Raw genomic sequence first — 8,037 nt, 5'->3', positions numbered from 1 at the left:
TTGGAACCTTTATTCACAACTAACTGTTTTTAGTGAGGTTCCTTCTTCATCCTCCATTGATGAGCTTTTACACCTCTTCTCATCCTCCGTTTTAACCGCAGCTTCTCATTCTATACCCCAAACTTCGGGCAGGCATTCTCAGAAATGCGTGCCTTGGTGGTCTCCTGCTTGTGCTCGTGCAGTACATTTGAAACGTGCTGTGTGGGGCAGGTACCGGTACAATAGAACCACGGAGAGACTTCTTGATTTTAAGCAGAAGCATGCAATCGCTCGCCGTGTCATCCGTGACGCTAAACGCACTTGCTGGCGAGATTGTCTCCACCATCACCTCTGCTTCCTCTATGAGTGCAGTCTGGAAAAAAGTACGAAAACTGAGTGGTAAATATTCTCCTGACCCGGCTCCTGTTCTGCAGGTTGCCGGTGTTGATATAGCAAACCCACTGGATGTTGCCAATGAAATTGGCAATCATCTGTTCTATATTTCTCAGAGGCTCCATCTATGCCCCTCGTTTCTTTCCTCAAAGTCTGCCAGAGAGTTAGCACCCTTGGACTTTTATTCTCTCAGAGAAGAACAGTATAATGTGCCTTTTACACTTCAAGAACTGGAGGCAACACTCTCAGCTTGCCGATCATCGACAGCTGGGCCCAACGACATTCATATTCGTATGCTACAACATTTACATCAGTCAGCCCTTGCAGTCCTATTATGCCTTTTCAATCTTGTTTGGTCACAAGGAGTTCTTCCACAGCTTTGGAAATCTGCCATTGTTCTCCCTTTCCGCAAACCGGGTACTACGGGACATGAAGCCTCCCACTATCGTCCCATTGCTCTTACCAGTGCAGTTTGCAAAGTGATGGAACGCCTGGTAAATAGACGTTTAGTGTGGTATTTAGAGACACACAACAGTCTCTCCACTCATCAATATGGCTTTCGTAAGGGTCGTTCTACCATAGACCCCTTACTACGCTTGGATACGTATGTTTGTAATGCCTTTGCGAATAACCACTCAGATATTACCATATTTTTTGACCTTGAGAAGGCATATGACACTACTTGGAGGTATAATATTTTGACCCAAGCCCACTCCTTAGGCCTCCGAGGCAATCTACCATCCTTATTTAAGAACTTTTTAGCTGACAGACATTTCCGTGTTCGGGTTAATAATGTGCTCTCCCCGGATTTTATCCAAGCTGAAGGTGTCCCCCAGGGATGTGTTCTGAGCACAACACTTTTTCTCCTTGCTATAAATGATTTGGCCTCTAGTCTTCCATCCAATATTTGGTCATCACTCTATGTTGATGACTTCGCTATTGCATATGCAGGCGCTGACTGTCACCTCATTATAGTTTCTCTCCAACATGCAGTTGACCGTGTTTCCAATTGGGCCACCACACATAGGTTTAAATTTTCCAGTACCAAAACTCACCAAATTACTTTCACTAGACGCTCTGTCATCTCCAATAATCCTTTGTACCTCTATGGCTCCCGTATCCCTGAACGTGATATGGTCAGGTTTCTGGGCCTCCTCTTTGACCATAGGTTATCCTGGAAACCTCACATTACCTCTCTGAAGGCAACTTGTCACAGCCGACCGAACCTTCTCAACCCTTAAACGGTCCAAACGTATATATACGTTCACGCTCGTAGCACCCCAAACGTATATATACGTTTTCTTTGTCATTCATTCATCATTGCCACAATAAGCCTGAGTCACCTAGACATGAGAGAATGGGCGTGTGCACTCACTGTGTTCCATATTAAAATAATTGGGGATGCCTGGGTACCATATGCTCTTTTTTCGTTTTAAAAGAAAAGATTTTTTTTTTCCTCAAAAAATTTGGGGCACTACGCGAGTGAACGTATATATACGTTTGGACCGTTTAAGGGTTAAAACCCTTGCTCATCTTTCATGGGGAGCTGATCGTCGAACTCTCCTTCGTCTACATTCCACCCTCATTTTATCGAAACTTGATTATGGTGACCAGATCTATTCAGCGGCCTCTCCTGCTACCCTCTCTAGCCTTAACCCCATTCTTCACCAAGGATTACGTTTATGCCTTGGTGCTTTTCCCTCTTTCCATGTTGAGAGTCTCTATGCAGAAGCGAACGTTCCATCCTTATCCGATCGCCATGATGCCCATTGCCTTCGCTACTATGTGCGCTCTCATGATCTCCGCAATCCTTCCATTTATAGAATGGTCACTGATATTAGTAGACATTATTTATTTGTTCGCCATCTCTGTTTACTCCGTCCCTTCTCTCTTCGCCTACATTCGCTCTTGTCTTCTCTTCAATTACCACCTTTCTATGTTCATGTAGCATCTCACTTTTCCCTACCCCCCTGGGAAGTTCCAGCTGTTCGAGTCTGTTCTTTCTCTCTCCCTTGCTTGAAAGCCCAACTGTCTACGGTCGCTTATCGCTCTCTTTTTCTTGACCACTTCCACTCTCATTCTCATGCCATTGCAGTGTACACAGATGGCTCTAAGTCTTCTGATGGCATAGGATTCGCAGCAATGTTTCCGGACAGCGTTGTACGAAGACATTTACTCTCTTTGGCTAGTATTTTTACTGCTGAATTGTATGCCATTCTTGCAGCACTTATCCGTATTGCATCTATGCCTGTGTCATCATGTGTGGTTGTCTCAGACTCCTTTAGTGCTTTACAGGCTATACAGAAATTTGATACACCTCATCCCTTAGTCCTCCGTATTCAACTTTGGCTATGCCGCATCTTTACCAAGCATAAAGATATTGTTTTTTGTTGGGTCCCTAGTCATGTTGACGTACAGGGCAATGAACAGGCAGACACTGCTGCGCGGTCAGCAGTAAATGACGTACCAGTTTCATACAGTGGACCCCCGCATAGCGACTTTAATCCGTGCAAGAGGGCTCATTGTTATGCGAAATGATCAGTATGCGAATAAATTTTCCCCATAAGAAATAATGGAAATCAAATTAATCCGTGCAAGACACCCAAAAGTATGAAAAAAAAAAATTTTACCACATGAAATGTTAATTTTAATACACACAAACTGAAAAAGGCATGCACAATTACATGACACTTACTTTTATTGAAGATCTGGTGATGATTGATGGGATGGGAGGAGGGGAGAGAGAGTGTTAGTGTTTAGAAGGGGAATCCCCTTCCATTAAGACTTGAGGTGTCGAGTCCTTTTCTGGGGTTACTTCCCTTCTTCTTTTAATGCCACTAGGACCAGCTTCAGAGTCACTGGACTTCTTTTGCACAACATAACTGTCCATAGTGGCCTGTACCTCTTGTTCCTTTATGACTTCCCTAAAGTGTTTCACAACATTGTCAGTGTACAGGTTGCCAACACGGCTTGCAATAGCTGTGTGAGGGTGATTTTCATCCATGAAGGTTTGCACTTCAAGCCACTTTGCACAGATTTCCTTAATCTTTGTAGTAGGTAACTTCTTCAATTTCTCTCTCCCCTCCTCTGAACCAGTTTCCTCAGGTCTGGCCTCTTGCTGTTGAAGTTGATCTATCAGCTCATCAGTGGTTAGTTCTTCATTGTCCTCCTCCACCAACTCTTCCACATCCTCCCCACTAACCTCCAACCCCAAGGACTTTCCCAATGCCACAATGGATTCCTCAACTGGCATAATCCTCTCAGGGTTAGCCTCAAACCCTTCAAAATCCCTTTTGTCTACACATTCTGGCCACAGTTTCTTCTAAGCAGAGTTCAAGGTCTTCTTAGTCACTCCCTCCCAAGCCTTACCTATAAGGTTTACACAATTGAGGATATTAAAGTGCTCTCTCCAAAACTCTCTTAGAGTCAGTTGAGTTTCTGAGGTCACTACAAAGCACCTTTCAAACAGAGCTTTTGTGTACAGTTTTTTGAAGTTTGCAATAACCTGCTGGTCCATGGGCTGCAGGAGAGGAGTGGTATTAGGAGGCAAAAACTTCACCTTAATGAATTTCATGTCCCCATAAAGTCGCTCTGCCACGTCTGTAGGATGACCAGGGGCATTGTCTAACACCAGGAGGCACTTAAGTTCTAATTTCTTTTCAGTTAGGTAATCTTTCACATTGGGGGCAAATGCATGGTGTAACCAGTCATAGAAAAAGTCCCTAGTGACCCATGCCTTACTGTTTGCCCTCCACAGCACACACAAATTCTCCTTGAGGACATTCTTTTGCCTGAACGGTCTGGGAGTTTCAGAGTGATACACTAATAAAGGCTTCACTTTGCAATCACCAGTAGCATTGGAACACATCAACAAAGTAAGCCTGTCTTTCATAGGCTTATGTCCTGGGAGTGCCTTTTCCTCCTGAGTAATGTAGGTCCTGCTTGGCATTTTCTTCCAAAACAGGCCTGTTTCATCACAATTAAACACTTGTTCAGGTTTCAGTCCTTCACTGTCTATGTACTCCTTGAATTCCTGCACATATTTTTCAGCTGCTTTGTGGTCCGAACTGGCAGCCTCACCATGCCTTATCACGCTATGTATGCCACTACGCTTCTTAAATCTCTCAAACCAACCTTTGCTGGCCTTAAATTCACTCACATCATCACTAGTTGCAGGCATTTTTTTAATTAAATCCTCATGCAACTTCCTAGCCTTTTCGCTTATGATCGCTTGAGAGACGCTATCTCCTGCTAGCTGTTTTTCATTTATCCACACCAATAAGAGTCTCTCAACATCTTCCATCACTTGCGATCTCTGTTTCGAAAACACAGTTAAACCTTTGGCAAGAACAGCTTTCTTGATTGCCTTTCTGTTGCCCACAATAGTAGCGATGGTTGATTTGGGTTTCTTGTACAACCTGGCCAGGTCGGCGACATGCACTCCACTTTCATACTTATCAATGATCTCTTTCTTCATCTCTATAGTAATTCTCACCCTTATTGCTGTAGGGTTGGCACTAGAAGCTTTCTTGGGGCCCATGGTCACTTATTTTGCAGATAAAATCACCAAAAACACTGTAATAATACAAAATGTTCCGATTGTATGCTTGGATGTTACCGCGGAGGCTGGCTGGTAAACAATGCCACCGGCGGCACATGTGAGGCTGGCTAAGGGCGCACATTAGACGCGTCTCGGACGAAGAGCGGTGAGCGGGTTTTTGAGCGGTATGTGAGGCAAAATTTTTGCGATAAAAGCAAGCGGTATGCGGATTGTACGTTATGTGATGCCGACGGTATGCGGGGGTCCACTGTATAGAGGTACAGTGGTCCCTCGCTTTTCATAGTTCTCGGCAGTCGTAAATTTCGCGAATCATAGGGGTATTTTCGTATAAACTTGGACTCGCTTTTCATAGGTTGACTCGCGAATAGTAGTTCGTCCGGGACGCGTACGCACAGTGTGAGCCGGGGCGGCCTCCCTACCCAGCCAATCTGGCATTGTTTACCAGTGAGTGAAGGTCCCCTCAAGTGCTCCTACGAAATATTTCATAATATTCCACTCATTTTAGTGCTTGCAATTACTAAATAAGCTACCATGGCTCCAAAGAAAGCTCCTAGTGCCAAGCCTGTGGTAAAGAAGGTGAGAAATATGTACAGTGACAAAGTCTTGGGCCATTTTAGGGAAGTGTTAAAGAGACGCCAGAAACAGCTCTCTCCACAGTTACTTTGTGAGACAGGACTAGAGTGACTCTCAAGGTGGTCCTAGTGGCATTAAGAAACAGAGAAGAGGAGCAACCCCAGAGAAGCAATTGGTACCTGAGGTGTTGCTGGAAGGGGATTCCCCTTCCAAACTGTAAACAATCCAATTTCTCTCCTCCTCCAGTCTCCCATACACTAAGAAGAATCTCCAATAAAGGTAAGTGTTATGCTGTTAATGTTTCATTCATCATTTCCCATTGTATTGTTTATGTACTATATGTATATTTCATGTAAAAAAATGTTTTGTTTTAAAACTTCTGGGTGTCAGGAACGGATTAATTGTATTTACATTATTTCTTATGGGGAAAATTGATTCGCAAATCGTAAATTTGGTTTATAGTAGCTCCTCCAGGAACGGATTAATTACGAAAAACAAGGGACCACTGTATTCCATTTACGGACTATTTTGCTGCAATAGCTACCCACCTTCACACCCGTTGGCAACAACGTTGGTCTACTCTGCTCGGTAACAAACTTCAATCTATTAAACCAAGTACATGTATAGGTTACTGGCCGTCTTCTTGTCACCAGTGTCGAGGTTGGGAGACTACTCTCTCCTGTCTTTGCATTGGCCATACTCGTCTTACTCATGGATATCTCATGGAGAGGCGCCCTGCTCCTCTCTGTGAGAACTGTCAGGTTCCATTATCAGTCAACTACATTCTGTTAGACTGCCCACTTTATCAACAAGGACGCAGAATTTACCTCCGTCGTCGTCTTCACTCTGCTGCTCTCTCTTTACCTTCCCTTCTCACTGATGGACCCACCTTTCATCCGGACTCTCTCATTGACTTTTTGACAACAACTGACTTACTTCACAAACTCTGATACCTTCAGCCCTTTCTACCTCAATCTCTTGCTACCCTCTACCCCCACACTATCCCCTGCCCCACTGTTTTCTGTAACCTACTGATCATCCCTCCCCCCTTCTGCCGCCCAGTACCCTTGCTTCCTTTCCTACCCTGCAGCACTGTATAGCCCTTGTGGCTATACATTATTATTATAATAATAATAATAATAATAATCTTGTTGGTATTTTATACCTTTCTAGCACAGCATCTGAGCTGCTTACAGTGTCAGTGATCACGAGAGTGCATTGTCATTTATCGTTATGAACAGGGGAGACATTTCTGTTCTGCCTAAGGGTGTTGTTGAGGAGTCTGCAGCGGCTGTAGTTGAAGCATTAAGTACAATACCGCCATCCCATCCAGTACTGCAGTTGAGCACCTATTCTCTATAGACAAAGATATCTTGAGGGCCAAGAGAGCCACCCTGTCAGATGGAAACTTTGAGAGGCTGAGGCTCATGAAGGGCAACCAGCATCACATCAAAGTGATGGAGAAGGCCCAGCCAGAGTAGTAATCAGCCCAGCCATAATCTGATCTTTGCATGATGCCCATGCTATGCATTTTGTACAGTAAATAAAGTATGTTGGATTTAAACTGATTTCATTTGTTCATTTAACTATTTGTGTGCACCTGTATGGCTGTATCGCTGGTGCAGTGATAAGTTGGCCTCAAGGTTTCTTAAATTAAAAGTAAAAGACCAAAAACTAAACCAAATCTGAATTCATGTGAAAAAGATGGCATTTAGAGTTAGCTTCAGCTAATTTTTTCTGCCGTTTAGCAGTTTAACGTTAGCGGAGCTAATTTTTTAGTTAGCGGATTAGCGGTTAGCGAAGCTAAATTTTCAGTTTGCTGTGCCCACCACTGCCAATGCCAACAAAGAATTAATTACAGTAAATGCTAACAACAATGTTTCTTGTGCATGGGCATACCATGTGCACTTTATTTCCACTCACCTAGTAATTGAGCTGGCTTATAGAGCTGCAAGTCCTAAGTGGGTAGAAGTAAAATGGGAGGCTAGGCATCGGCACTTACTGAATGAATCTGCTGGAAGTGGCAGACCTACATTTTTCGGGCCCTGATACTTGAAATGTTATGGGGGACCCCTTTTCATACAGTAGACCCAAAATTCTTAAGCAATGTAGATTAAAGTCACTTCTGGGGCCCCTTTGGGATTAGAAGCCCTGAAGCTTAGGTTTCATTAGTTTTGCAGTAGATCCACCCTTGTCTGCTGGTCATGCACTGCTCCTTGCAAATCATGTGACATGTTACGTGCTGTTACCGCAAACTTGCAATTTGCAAGTTTTATTTCATGGTTAACTTAGTGGATCTGACAGCTGCTTATATATAAACTTTATTTGATATTCATACTAACACATTTCTAACTGAAAAAAATGTGTTTAATTGTATTTTGATAATACCTGTGGTACCATTATTTTTTTATTACATTGTTTCAATTTTTATCGATTTTAAAACTCGACTAACTATTGAATACAGGTACTAGACTGTATCAGCAACATTTCCTGCTAGGCAGGCAAATAGGGAAAGAAAATGTAGACACGCG

The sequence above is a fragment of the Cherax quadricarinatus genome, chromosome 12, assembly GCF_038502225.1.
Source record: "Cherax quadricarinatus isolate ZL_2023a chromosome 12, ASM3850222v1, whole genome shotgun sequence".
Taxonomy (NCBI): Eukaryota; Metazoa; Arthropoda; class Malacostraca; order Decapoda; family Parastacidae; genus Cherax; species Cherax quadricarinatus.
Note: the sequence above shows the minus strand (reverse complement) of the source record.